General features: G+C 34.4%; 1 protein-coding gene across 2 annotated transcripts in view; it reads right to left on the bottom strand.

Annotated features, from left to right (window-relative positions):
- Window positions 1-14,260, bottom strand: part of LOC145522365 (uncharacterized) — a 164,202-nt gene that overhangs the window by 99,195 nt on the left and 50,747 nt on the right. Inside the window, exons 5-6 of one of the 2 annotated variants that reach the window (XM_081531125.1) lie at window positions 5,403-5,469; window positions 1,890-2,163 (exon numbers count right to left, since the gene is read on the bottom strand). The gene's annotated coding sequence lies outside the window, so the exon portion shown is untranslated. Of the gene's footprint in view, window positions 1-1,889; window positions 2,164-5,402; window positions 5,470-14,260 lie in introns of those variants that run through there. The other variant, XM_081531126.1, reaches the window with a different exon arrangement.

Raw genomic sequence — 14,260 nt, 5'->3', positions numbered from 1 at the left:
AGGCAAAACTAGTCCTGCCAAAAGCATCTCTTTTAGTTTTAGGCTAACCTAGAGGATAAATTTTAAATTCTTTAGATCACCAAACAAAGATCTTATAATAGCTCATTTTCTGTGCTATCTTGTATCATTCTGCTACAATACACTGTGCTAAACTAAATTTTTCACTTCTTCCTGGTTATTTCAGCCACTTTCCCAACTTTGTACCTTTCACTTGCTGTTTCTCCTTTCTGGTAATATTTCTCTCTCTGCCTTCTGATATGAATAATTTCCTTTCTACTTTAAAATCTAGATCACAATGTACATCAATCTAGAGAATTCTTCATCTCCACAATTAATGTGGAGTAATTTTCACTTTATTAACATCACTACACTGCTCCTCTTCTCTTCCACTCTCAAAATAAATTATCCCGTGCACTCCTTTTGAAATTTAAGGGCAGGGATGATACTTCACACCCTAATACAGTACCTATTGTATGACAGGATAGAGGAAATGATAATTTTACTTTATTTTTTACAAACTTTATTTTGTCCTGATTTAATGTGTTACTCCTCTTAATCCCTCAGCAACCATATGAGTTAGAGATTATTAATTAAGGTAGAGAAAAATGAGGTCAGTGAAATTACTGAGTTAAATTAATAAATGATAAAACTAGAATATTAATCTCCAAACTACAAGCTTTATCTAATATATACACCTTACAATTTTGTCACTAAATATTTGTTGAATTAGTGAATGATGCAATAAATCAGTACAAGATGTCTGATAAATTTTTGCCAATCTTCACATAGTTAACTATCAGAATAGTCTGTACTATAGAACTCTTTAAACATTTGAGATATTTTAGCCTTTATTCATCACTATATCTAACTAAATTCATTATCTTTTATTCTGCCAAATTAAATACACAATATCTGAAAAACTAGTTTCCAAAAATTATCTTAAATTTACCTACTAAACAACATATTTCACCCCATTTCTTAAGTGACAAAGTTTCACTTGTACATGTTTTAATATACTATGAAACTAAATGTTAAAAAAAAATTTTTAATTAACGCCAAGTAAAACAAAGATATATAGATTGTTGTTATACATATCTCCTAAGGTTATTGTTATAAGCTTAATTTAAATTTCAATTATTTTGCTGTAAAACAGGGTCATTGAAAATCCAGGCCATTATTAAAAATAATTTATGGGGATTAGTTTTAACAAGAGAAACTCCATTAATGTACCGTGTAGTAGCAAATGTGCTTTTGGTAATCATTTCAGGTTTCACTAGTTATAATCATATTCCATTTTTAGCTGCATTATGAAATGCTAGTAACAATACCATTAATTAATAATACATATTCATTGAAATTTAGTGACTTAAAATCTAGCTTCATACTTGTATTGTCCCTTGGGACACATATTCCAGACCTAGCATCATATCCAAATATAGTGAGAAGATGATCTAACAAGCACAATGCTTTTACAACAAAGGAGATGAGGACCAGAAACTACACACATCCTTTGTCTAACATAACCAAGTCAAGAGGATGACCAAGGACTACAGCTCAGTCTTTAGACTCCTAACCTAATAACTATTTTTCTATTATAACTAAATCTATTTTTAGTAATGGAATGACAGATCAATGATCTGATTAAGTCAACTCATTCTATCCTAGATAAGGTATCTATGTCTTGCTTTTCTTTCCAAGGTTACTCACTAGCCTTTACTACATTACTTTCGAATATCCAGTATATCTATAAATTGATTTATTTAGTCAAATCTGTTTGAACAATTAACTTGACTAATTATATGGCTAAATTACTGGGTAATAAGAGCAGCTAGTAAGTTTATGCTAAAATGTAATCAAACTGGTTATTGCTTATAAATAAACACATTCAGTGGTTGAGGACATATTTTATTCTTCCTTCTATTGATTTAACAGATTCAGCTTCTGAGTGAGGCCATATTCAATTGTTAAAGGTTGTAATAAACTCAAGACAATTTTTTTTACATGACATCAAATAATCATTTTGACTTGCTTTTCATCTTTTTTCTAGTAACTCTGGCATCATGTTTCCTAGGAAGGCAGTATGTTCTGGATTTCCTTAGTTCATTTCTGGAAATCATCATGAGGAAGAAAAGTTGGTATTGTTTGCCACCTGGGAACTCAGGACTGAAGGAGACAGAGGGAAATTGGGTTAATGGCTCACATGAGACAGTAAACAGACAAAGAACAGATACAAAAAATGTGCAAGAAAAGTAAGAAAAGAGAATTTGGTGACTGTGAAGTATCACCATTATATAATTGCAAAAAAATTTCACTTAGTTGTGTTGTTTGCTCCAAGGTTTAGAAACAATTTCAATAATAAAAAGCTATTTTTGTTTCCATTTAAATGTTGATCTAATTTTATCTGTGTTCAACAATCATACCATATGAGGAAGTCAATGACAAAACAAAGATATGTGTTACAGAAAGGAAACTCATAGCTTCTAACTAGTGTTTTATTGCTTAAAAATGTCCAGAAATTGTTATTACTGAGTTATCAATTCTCTCTGCTCCTCAACAGGACTGCAGTTCCTCCACTTTATTCAAATGCTCTCACTTCTCTGGAGATTATGTGACAAATGGGACTGGGGTGGATAAGAAGTGATTTAGCCACCTCTAAAGATTATTTTCTCTGGTGCATCCAAATTATCTAAAATAATTTTTTCCTAGGAAACAGATTTGGGTTTATTTTATACAGAGGAGGAAATTCTGAAAAAAAAAGAGAAGAAAAAAGAAGCACGTGTCAAAAGATAAAATAGTGCAGCAGAAGGATTCATTGCCTAGGTAACTTTTTTCTTCTCTCATTTTACTTTGCGATAAGTTCTCAATGGACTGATTCATTTAAGCTATGATTTTTATTCATATTTTTAAGCTGTTGGGCCTGATGTTGAAATCTCCCTTGTCACCAGTTAGACTTACTAGTTTTAATGATTTGGGTTTTAAATGAAGGTCATTATATAATATCCTGCATTGCATGCAGATTATAAAGTTCCTGCCGGCTTTGCCTTTTAATTAAATTATTCTTTCAAGTGGAATATAGGAATAGAAAAGTCCATCTTCTTTTTATATTGAGGAGACTCTATAGCCAAACTTTCATGCTTTATTACTAATGAATATTTAAAATAATGTTCTTATATAAATGTTGATTGGTCTAAAAGAAGTATTTGTTTAATAAATCTTTTCCCCCACTCAATTCAATTACCTACATTATGCAGATAACTTAATGCAACATATGATTCCCTCTTTATATACATATATTGATATTTATAAATATGTATATCTACATATCTATCTTCTGTATCTTGTCCTTCAATTTCTAACATATCTGACACATAGCTAAACAAAAAAAGAACCAAGAGAGAGAATAAACTTAATAGTGAATCTGCTGATTAAATCTCCAGAAAAACTGATGGACCAAAAGTCAGGGAAAAGGGGAGAGAAATGTTTACTGGAAAGAACAGAGTGATGGGAGAAACTCTGTGGGAAAAGACCATTGCCCTGGACAGACCCATTCCATCCAGCAGTTCATTTCTCTAAGATGGGTGTCCACCATGAGGGAAGAAGAGGAGAAAGTCACCAATTCTGGTTGGAAGACGAGTATCTGACCATCAATATGCTAAGGTATGCAAAGCCAATAGTGATAGCCAACTTAAAGGGGCATAGAGTATTTCTGTATTTCTAACTCAAATCACTTTATTATGACCACCTCAGCAGACTGGGAGACCAAGAAGCCAGGTATGATATAGGGGAAACTAATAATTCTTGGGTTAGAAAGTAAACACAAAAAGCCAAAAATTGAACCATGATACCATGGATAAAATGTCTAGAAAGTCACATTTTAGAGTCAAAAAAGTTAAAAACCCTGAATAGACCCATTGTCTTAGAAGAGTTGAAGGAAGGCTAAAACGAGAATTAGAAAAGTGAATTTCTGGGAGAAAGTAGTACAGCACAAAAATCTTTTTTTTTTTTTCTTCTTATCTATTGCCATCTTGAACTGTGTCATAAATCTTGACCAGAAATTTCAGTGGATGACATCTGAATGCTTTTTAAATCTTCCATTTCTGAAGGTTAGTGCTCTAACCACTCTGGATGGTCTCTGCTATTTATTAATAGAATAATAAACAGTTGTTGGGTGGCACCCATAAGTCAATGGTCTGATTAGGCTATCAACTTGCCACGTCCCTGCAACTCTCTTAACACTATCTGCCACCCTACAGGACTGACAGCCTGAGCTTTAGTCTAGGTATTGGGTACCTCTGCAACCATTTGATGACTAATGATGCAGGGCGCCTTGTTTATTTGCTTTCTCTGAAATCCGATCCTGTATTTCATTGCCCCTTTCTAGGTCTGATATAGAACTAATTGTTGGCAGATGTGGCGAGTATTTTGAGCCAAGATATAGTATTTGTTTGCACTGTCTGAGTTTTCAGCCTGAACCAGTGTCAGGTCATTGCAGCTGGTTTCTATCAAGGCTCTGTATATTGTAGACCATCCACCTGACAAAACAAGATTTGCCTATGTGACCTTCACTTGAAAGCTATAAGTCCAAGAATTCCACCAAAATAATAGGGAAATTTTGTTGGAAATTCCTAATCAAATTAATGAATGACTTAAGTTTTATTTACATGTAAACAATGATCTTACAATATATAAGAAAATGTGTCCTTTAAAAACACCATAAGATTTATGGTTTTAACCCATCATGAATATTAATTTTAGGCTTAAAATTATATTAAATCCTTATCCTCTGTATAAGCATGACTTATAAAACAAAGCGTACAAACAGCGTTTTAGCTTTCATGAAAAAGAGCCATCTCACCTTCAAAACTATAGTAAACAACACAAGCTGAACCCAGCAAACTAATTTTGTATTTACATTCCTTTCTTTACTGACAGGGCCTTCACTTTTCCCTTACATGCCAGAATCAGTATGGTGAATTATTTTCATGACCTTCCTCTCGTTGTTTTAAATAAATAAAAGATTAGAATTTCAGCCACCCTGTTTACATTAAACTACAAATTCCATAAGCCACAGTAGTGTTTGTGTTTTCAACTTTCATGCATATTTTTTTCAATGGGTGCATGAGTTCATTTGATTTGTTTCAACCACCCAAAATATTTTAAGAGTGCTGCACTGTAGAGAAGTATTTATTTGAAGTAGCTGTGGATAATTTGCAAACTCTGTGATAATACAGTGGTCTTTACTAATGAAACAGAAAGGCTTTTATTCTGTAGTCTCCCTGACACTGCAGGAAATAGAATCTCAAAGAGAACTAAGCTTTTATTAAAATGATTTTAGTGTTGGATTATGTCTACTCCTTGGGTTGTAATGCATCTAACATAATGTGATTCAAAGGCAATTTTACCTGTTTTTATGCCATCTATGCAGGTACAAGATCCTTTACAGTACCGTGGAATAAAAGTTGTCCGAATCTGAAATAGTCCATTAAAAGATGTATGGTTAGAAAAGCACAAAGCAAAAGGAATCAATCTCACTTTGAGATTTGGAAAATGTTGAAAATAAATTTATTTGGGAAAGTTCAAGGTATCTTACCCTACCAAATATAAGGTGATCATGAAATATCTCAATGTCTACTTATAATATTAAACTAATTATCTTATTTATGCATATTTAAAACATGGAAAATAATAAAGTAATTATTAATATTGTTTTATTCACTCTAATTTCATGATTGTTTTTAAAAATTCTTCACTGCATTTTTGACCTAAATCTCTTAGTCATCACTAAAGCTTTAAAGTTTTTAAACAAAAATTTTCCAAAGAATATGATTTTTAGACTCACATATGATTGTTTGTAATATAACACATTTTTTTCATTCTAGTGTGAATTGTCCCTGAAAAGTATATTGAAAAAGATAAAGAACCCCTGAGCTTAACATTCAAACATGTTTCTCATTGTTGTTTTGATCTCCAAACCATAAAGTACAGCATTTTTAAACCAGATCCAACAGCTATTGAGAAAAAAAACTTTGTTAAATTTCTGTTTCTATGTTTATAACAATCCCATCAGTTAACCTCTGAGGTCATGCAAAGATAGCATCGATCTTAAAAAAAAAATAAAGTGACTTGGCAAAGAGGATGCTGATGTTCAAAATAAGATAACCAGGAAAGCACCTATAGTGAGGTAATTTATAATATTTTATAAATGCTTACATATATATCAACTAATTTTCTTCTTTAAAGAGATAACAACTTGGGAATTTCTTCTTAAATTCAGGCATACACAGTGCATTCTTCCTCAAAATTATTCAATTATCCAAGTATTATTTTAGTTTCCTAATTACTGCCAAGATGAATTACTTGAAATTTTGTTTAAATACGTATCTATTTATCAAATAGCCAACACACTGTCATATTTAATACTCAACAAGTATTTGAAGGTATATGACAAAAAGCCTCCCTCTCAGCCCATCTGCCCCATCTAGTGCTCTGTCCTGAAAGCAGCCAATGTTATCAATCTTTTTGTATTATTCCAGAGATATTTTATGTGTATATGAACTGATATGTATGTATATTATCTACTGTCCTCTTAAATACTAATTATTGCAGTCTATGCATGTTAGGTTATACTTTACCCTTTTATTCATCATCATATTTTGGAAATAATTTCATACTATAGTTGTTTCTAATATCTTGCTCTTACAAACAATATTACAACTAAAAATAAGAGACAACAATCTTTTACATATGTTGTTTGCAGGTAAGTGTATATACCTGTAGTGCAAATTCTTGGAGGTAGAAATTCTGTGTTGGAAGGTAAGAACATTTGACTATTTGACAGAAATTCCCATAATGTATTTCCAATTAAGATTTTTTCCAATAAATAGTCTTATCAATAATTTTAGTATCTTTTCCCTGCCCATGGTGTAGTTAAACATTTTTTTAAAGAATTAAGGGGTAGCAACTGCATTAAGTGCCCATCAATAGATGAATGGATAAAGAAGTGGTACATATATACAATGGAACATTACTCAGCCATAAAAAATGGACTCTTTCTTTTTGGACAACATGGATGTGTCTATAGAGTATTGTGATAAGTGAAATAAATTAGACAAAGACAAATGCTGCGTGATTTTACTTATATGTGGAATCTAAAAACAAAAAACAAAAGAACAAATTATCAAATAATCAAACACAACAAATAGAAACAGAGTTTGAAGTACAGAGAACAAATAGGTGGTTGCCAGGTCAGGGGAAGGAAAGAAACAGGTGAGGAAGATTAAGAGGTACAAACTTCAGTTGTAAAATAAATGAGTCATGGGTATGAAATGTATACTGTGAGAAATATAGTCAATAACTATGTAATGTGAAACATCATAACTAAACTTATTGTGGTGATCATTTTGAAATGTACAGAAATATAAAATCCCTATATTCTATAACAGGAATTAACATAGTGTTGTAGGTCAATTATTCTGCAAAAACAAACAAACTCATAGAGAAAGAGATGAGATTTGTGGTTACCAGGTGTGGGAGGGTGGAGAGAGGGGGAATTGGATGAAGACAGTCAAAGAAAAGATAAGATAAATAATTACAAAGAACGTAATTTACATGATAAATGAAATTAACATTGCCATATTTTATATACGAAAGTTGCTAACAGAGTAAATCCAAAGAGTTCTCATCACAAGGAAAAAAATTTTCTATTTAATTTTATATCTATAGGAGATGATGGAAGTTTAGTAAACTTAGTTGGGCAATAATTTCATGCTGTGTGTAAGTAAAATCATTATGCTGTTCTTAAACTTACACAGTGCTGTATGTTGATTATATCTCAATAAAACGAGAAGAAAAATTAAATTAAACATAAATGAATCACAGAGGTGAAACTGGAATGCAGTATCTGGGGAAAAAACACTTCTTTGAATATTTAATAATTAAAAAATAACATGAAATTATAAGACAACAGTGAGATAATCAAGAAGTGCAATGAGCATTGTCCAATAGGTTTTTGGTCAATAGTTTACTACAGGGAGAAATAACACTTGGAAAATATGAGTCAGAAAGTGAATGAAGTATCAGGCTAGATAAACAGCACTGTCCAAAGTTCAAATCTCAATTAATCATTCAGAATAATTTTATAGCTTTCACATAGGTGGCACCATAGTTTTCATTGATATGATTTCTTAAGGCTTACTGAACCAACATCTATGTGACTAAAGATTCAAATTGGCTAATAGCATGAAATATTTGGAAACATCATTAATCTGAATACTGTTTACATTAGTTCCACTGTTCTGCAAAATGTAATCTTTGAATTTCTACAAGTGTTTTGATTTTTCTTAATATTATAATTTAATAGCACAGCTCATCATTGTTGTTGTTTACTCACTAAGTTGTGTCTGACTCTTTGTGACCTCATGGTCTGCAGCACACCAGGCTTCCCTGTCCTTCACTATCTCCCAGAGTTTGCTCAAACTCATGTCCATTGAGTCGGTGATGTTGACCAACCATTTGATCCTCTATTGCTACCTTCTCCTCCTCCCCTCAGTCTTTCCCAGCATCAGAGTCTTTTCCAATGAGTTGGCTCTTCTCACAGCTCATACATTATTTTATACAGATAACTGCAATCAAGTTACAGAAACTTACAGCTACTTGTGGTTTTGCCTTCTTTCTCCCAAAATATGAATTCTAAACAATTAATTTTCTAAAAATTCTCTTCCTGTGAATACTACATTAGCCACATGATGAACAATAACATTTATGCACACATCTTATTCGTACTTGTTGCTTCAATGAATAAATTTAAGCTAGCAGTTAATCAGTTAGGTCTGTCATCATACACAAATGGTTTATAAAGGTTTACTCCAGAATGTTTCTATAGTCAAGATGGTCTATATGTTTGGAGAAAGTGAAAAAAAAGGGAAGAATTTTGCTGTTTCCATGATGAGGAAATAATCAGCTAACTGATGTATTCATCCTTTATCCAATTAGAGTTATAAAGAAACTATTTCAAAACATGTGCAATTTGAAATCAGATCTTATTAAAACAGTAATAGAGCCTACTATACAGAATGAAGTCAGAAAGTCAAATGTTGTATATTATGCACATATTTGGAATCTAGAAAGATGGTACTGAGGAACTTATTTGCAGGGCAGCAGTGGAGACACAGTGGCTAGCAATGGGCATGGTTAGACAGCATCGCTGACTCAATGGACATGAACTTGAGCAAACTTCAGGAGATAGTGCAGGCTTTTGCCTAATGTTATCTTTAGCATTATTTGAGGAATTCTTTAAGCAGTCCCTTAACTGTCCTCTCACATTTATCCATTCTGATCTTACAGAGGTCTGTGATGTGCATTCTTCAGTTTAAGAGTAGTTTTATCCCCCCATCTCCAGAGGTCATCATACCACTTCTGCTGCAAACCAGAATTCTCCTAGGGGCTAAATTCTCAACCTCTGGAATTGTCCTTTGGTTATAGTTCCAGAAAGTGGGGAATTTATGCCATATAAGAATCCTCTACAGTAATACTAAAATTGCAGTTATTGGCTTGCAGCATTAGAATAAATAGACTAACTGGAATGCATGTATGCAGTGTTTAATTTCTAAGATTGTAGTCCATGGCTGATCAGTGTGGAAGTCTATGGCCGGTAGGTATTTAGGCAGAGACCACCATATTTGTTGCTACTAGGGCCCCCAGGCTTCTTAAAAATCTCTCATTCAGAGGGAAGTTGCTTAGGCTCTTAAGAGTAGGCATTGGAGAAACCCAGCATACACAAAAGATAGAAAAAGTTCAAACCACAAGTCAAAATTCAGGCAGAAAAATTAAAGTCCAATGTAGACTTTGTATCAAAGAGTCTTGTCAACCTAAGATTAGTTGATGGGGCATGGCAATGTGATTTCTAAGCAGTGGTAAGATGCGGCAACATTAGGTTAGTGAACAAGTCACAGAACAAAGAAGGTCATCCAAGGGTCAGATGAAGAAGCTACAGCCCAGACAATTAGCACAGAGTCAGAACCAGAGACTATGTCAAAAGGACCAGACTCCAATAGTCCTGAACTAGAAGGAAATATGTAGTCCCCTTAGATGTTCTGGACACAAGTTCAGATCTCTCTTACTAGTGGGAAGGAGCTACAAGGTTGATAGGGGGTACCTGGCAGAGAAAGGGCACAGTTTGAGCTTTTAGGTAGCAAATCTTTGTTGCTGAAAGCTAAGGCAGAGCCATGGCAGATGGTGGTGGAAGCTGATGAGTTGGAAGTTTCATGGCACTTATCAGAGACCTTGATAAAGGATTGTTTAGCACCCAGGAAAGTTCTGGTTTGTAATGGAAGCAGTATGATGATCTCTAGAGATAGGGGCATAAAACTTTTGGACTGAAGAATGCACATCACAGACTTCTGTAAAATCAGAATGGACAAAAACGAGATGACAGTTACAGGACTGCTAACTGTCTTGCATTCCTTGACTTCCTCAACTATCTTGCTAAAGATAACATTAGGCAAAAAGTCTCTGTTAGCTTATTTAGCCTATTGGGAAGTCTGATCCTTTACTTTTACTGCCTTTTTTTTACTTATTACCATTCTCAGTCAGACCAGCATCCCTCTTCTCTTTGTTCTAGCTCTTATTTTCTATTTCATCTCTTTATGTAAGCTCTACTTATTACTTTTCTTTTGTGAGTAGCCTCTGCCTAGCCATACAAACTGAAATTGTAGTTTCCACCTCTGGTTGCCTGTCTTTCAACCTAATCCACTGCTTCTGATCTTGTAAATTTAACACCTAGAACAGACCTTGGCTATGCCCCTCACATCAACTATGACTTGGCCAAAACTTTCTGAGCATTTTGGATTTTTGTCATTAGGATTTCAGTCATGTCCAACTCTTTGTGACCCCATGGACTGCAGCACTCCAGGATTCCCTGTCCTTCACCATCCCCCGGAGCTTGCTCAAACTCATGTCCATTGAGTCGGTGACACCATCCAACCATCTCATCCTTGTCATCCCCTTCTCCTCCCACCTTCAATCTTTCCCAGCACCAGGGTCTTTTCTAACAAGTCGGCTCTTTGCATCAGGTGGCCAAAGTATTGGAGCTTCAGCTTCAGCCTCAGCCCTTACAATGAATATTCAGGATTGATTTCCTTTAGGATTGACTTGTTTGATCTCCTTGCAGTCCAAGGGACTCTGAAGAGTCTTCTCCAGCACCACAGTTCAAAAGCATCAATTCTTCGACGCTCAGCCTTCTCTATGGTCCAACTCTCACATCCATACATGACTACTGGAAAAACCATAACTTTGACTAGACGGCCCTTTGTTAGCAAAGTAACAGGAGGGATATATTAATAGTCCCGGCTCTCTATATTTGGAGATAATTTAACCTACTAATGACAATAAGCATATTCAAGGGAAAATAAAATTTTGTCAACTTAGTCTTTTTTTAAAACTAGTATTTTGTTCAGATGATTCTTTAGTTCCTTTTTTTTTTTTTTCAAATTAATAATTCTATTTATCAACCTGGGCTTCCCTGGTGTCTCAGACCAGGTAAAGAATATGTCTGCAATGCAGGATACTTGGGCTCGATACCTGGGTTGGGAAGATCCCCTGCAGAAGGGAACGGAAACCCACTCCAGTATTCTTGCCTGGAGAATTTCATGGACAGAGGAGCCTGGCAGGCTACAGTCCCTAGGGTTGCAAAAAGTTGAGCGACTGAGTGAGTAGGACTTTCCCTTTAGTCAGTATCATTTTAACACAGCAGAAGCCATAGCTTTCAGGATATGGAAAGTTATGTAAGACTAGGTTCTGCAGAAAAATCAAATATTTGTATTGCTTTTTCTAAATATATGGAGACAATGAGTCTAAGACTTCAAAAAACAAAATGTAGAAATATTTTTATAGTAATCAATAGAAATTAAGAATTCTCAACCCTTTTCATTCCTTACCTCTTTGATGAAATTCTGCTAGGTTAGAAGTTCCACTGTGAATAAGAAGACATTCTGAGTGTTCAGAGGAGTGAACTACTAGATATTTTTTCCTTTACTGTTTGGTCCAGGGTCCATAAAAAATTGATGTTCTCTTCTCAGGTAACATGCTTATTTTTATCTACATGAAACTCATTGATTTTCTTCCAATTTGGTGTTAGCCTCTTCATTCCACTATCATTCCCGAGATAACGAATGATATTTTCTTAGGCATGGCTAGTAATCAATATAGACAAGCTCTGCTCATTGATTTGAGGAAGGCCTTTGATCTGGAAAATCACCAATTATGGCTATTTAAAGTAGATTCAATTGGATTAGGTAGAACAAAAAGAACTGGTATGTACGATATTCTTTAACAGTTTTAAAACCTAGATAGACACGAAGTTAAATAGAAGGCCTCTTAAAGAATAGGGTTAATTTTCATTCTTTCAATTTTAAATGAAGATTTTCCTGCACAGACCACTTTATTTTTAAATTTTTTATGTCTGTATAATGTGATACTCCTATAAGGGACATCCCAGGTACAAGGTAATTGACGATTTGCAGTGTGTTTCTGACAACCTTCAAATCCTAATTAATAAAAATAGATTCAGCTTAAATATTGATATGCCAAGCATCAGTCTTATTTTAACTGGAAAAGGTGGACTTCTGGTCCCAGCAAATTAAGTCTTTAATGGTATGCTGGCTACCTGGTTGATTGATCTATTATTACATTTTTGAGTAGAACTTGAAGTTACTATTATTTTCAGGCTATGGCCAAATTTGAATTTGAAATGAGAATGTGGATTGTTTCTTGCCTACATGAGACTAAGTATTCCCCAGACTAAGTATTCCACAATCTATATTATTTAATGTACAATGATCTATATTGCTTCTGAAGATCATGAATCATGAAATATGCTGAAAAAAAAAAAGAAGGTAGAGAGCCCAGCTGTGTTTTCCCCTCCACGTCCTGTCTGTGTGCAGTCCTGAATTCTGGCAGAAGACCTCTCCTAAAGCTGTTTAATTTGTGATTTACAACAAAGGTTATGTAATAGAGACACCTGGATTCTGATGCCAACTCAAATCAATTTAATTTGCTGCATATGCAGCTTAAAAGATTATTTAATCTCTTTTTCTCTAGTTTCCTTGTATGTAATAATAGCATCAACCATGTGGCTGCTGGCCTTGGATTTGGAAAGAGCACAGATGTGGATATGATGGCTCAGCAGTAAAGAATCTGCCTGCCAGTGCAGGAGATGCAAGTTCGATCCATGGGTAGGGAGGATCCCCTGGAGGAGGAAATGGCAACACACTCCAGTATTCTTGCCTAGAGAATCCCATGGACAGGGGAGCCTGGGAGGCTACAGTTCATGGGGTTGCAAAGAGCTGGACATGACTGAGTGACTAAGCAACAACATAGGTATTGAAACTTAAAATTAATACTTAATAACAGCAATACTTAATGCTTATAATTATTTATTTACCAGTTACTTTGTGCAAGTAAATTTCTAAACATTTTAAGTTATTTAATCCTCTCAACAACCTTATGAATGACATATTCTTTCTCTCTCCATTTTATTGGTAAGGAAATAGTAACCATAGAGAATTTAAAGCTATCTGCCCAAAGTCATAAGCTAGTAAATTGTCAAGTGAATATTAAAATATAAGTCGTCTCATCTCAGGGCCTGTCCTCCTATTATTACCAGACACATGTAGATATTTAGGATAGAAAGTGGCACACAGTAAGTTCTTAATAAATACTGAATCTTAACAAATGAAAATAATAATTGCCCCAAATTTCAGAAACGATTCCACCCTTCAGATTTAAAGAAAAATAGTTTTAGATCTAGATTTAAAACGACTTATTTCTATATGTTTGGAGTCCTACAGAAAAGTCCAGAGGCTTCTCTCCTTTCAGTGCTTGCTGCGTTACTGTCACCATGGTAAGTCACTCAGTCATGTCCAACTCTTTGGGACACCATGGACTGTAGCCCTCCAGGCTCCTCTGCCCCATGGGATTTTCCAGACAAGACTACTGGAGGGGGTTGCCATTTCCTTCTCCAAGGGATCTTTCTGACCCACAGATCGAACCTGGGTCTCCTGCATTGCAGGCAGATTCTTTACCATCTGACCCACCAGTGCTCACTATGGACATTCAATTTGTAAGTTAGGTTTTGTGTCTTTTATGCTCTTAACCATCTCCAACCACTACACTTCTTTCTTATGGACTCTTTCTCCCCTAAATATCTACCTTCTTTCTAATCTTTGGCTTTTAGAGTTTAGATAATTGTTGATAAATTATTAGG

The sequence above is a fragment of the Giraffa tippelskirchi genome, chromosome 10 (assembly GCF_054371585.1).
Source record: "Giraffa tippelskirchi isolate mGirTip1 chromosome 10, T2T-mGirTip1v1.2.pri, whole genome shotgun sequence".
Lineage (NCBI taxonomy): Eukaryota > Metazoa > Chordata > Mammalia > Artiodactyla > Giraffidae > Giraffa > Giraffa tippelskirchi.
This window is presented reverse-complemented; position numbering and strand designations above follow the sequence as displayed.